The sequence below is a fragment of the Aedes albopictus genome, chromosome 3 (assembly GCF_035046485.1).
Source record: "Aedes albopictus strain Foshan chromosome 3, AalbF5, whole genome shotgun sequence".
Taxonomy (NCBI): domain Eukaryota; kingdom Metazoa; phylum Arthropoda; class Insecta; order Diptera; family Culicidae; genus Aedes; species Aedes albopictus.
Genome location: NC_085138.1, coordinates 117,152,602 through 117,153,249, shown reverse-complemented (window position 1 = coordinate 117,153,249; position 648 = coordinate 117,152,602).

Genomic DNA, 648 nt, shown 5'->3' with positions numbered 1-648 from the left:
TCGGTTTTTGATTTTTCATTATTGTAGTAATTGTCACGTTTATCCAGTGTTTACTTACAATTGGGTGATTTACAAAATTGTAGCTCAAAGTGGAACTAAAACGTCTCATGACTAATGCGGTTGCTTTTTGTTTATGCATTTGTGAGTTTGTGTTTTTCTTATCATCGAGTGTGATAAACATGTTTTATATTATTCATTCGTTTTTTCTTTTTGTGCTTCTAACAATTGATAAGCCCTATCCGCCCGTCGCATTAGTGGTAGTGTTGCTCAATTTGCATCTTTGCCTTTGGTATCACAATTAAGTATGTTTTGTTTGATTCAATATGTACACTTGCATTATGGGGGTAATGTGAGTAGAAATGATTCTTCGATACAAAATTATACAGAATTAAAAAAATGATGTGAACAAGTGGTTTAACACACAAGTGAGGCAACGTTGATTTATATGTAACATATCCACATGGGTTGAGTATCCTAAATTTACCAAGTGTCAAAAACTTACGCCATGACCTCCCGTGGCGCTACCATCGATTTTGATCCCTACCTGGTGATGTTTATCACCGTCATCAACAATACATGTATGATACTGGCGACCGCCGCGCCACGGTACAACTTTGAGCGACTACAGCAATCTGATGTCGCCTCAGC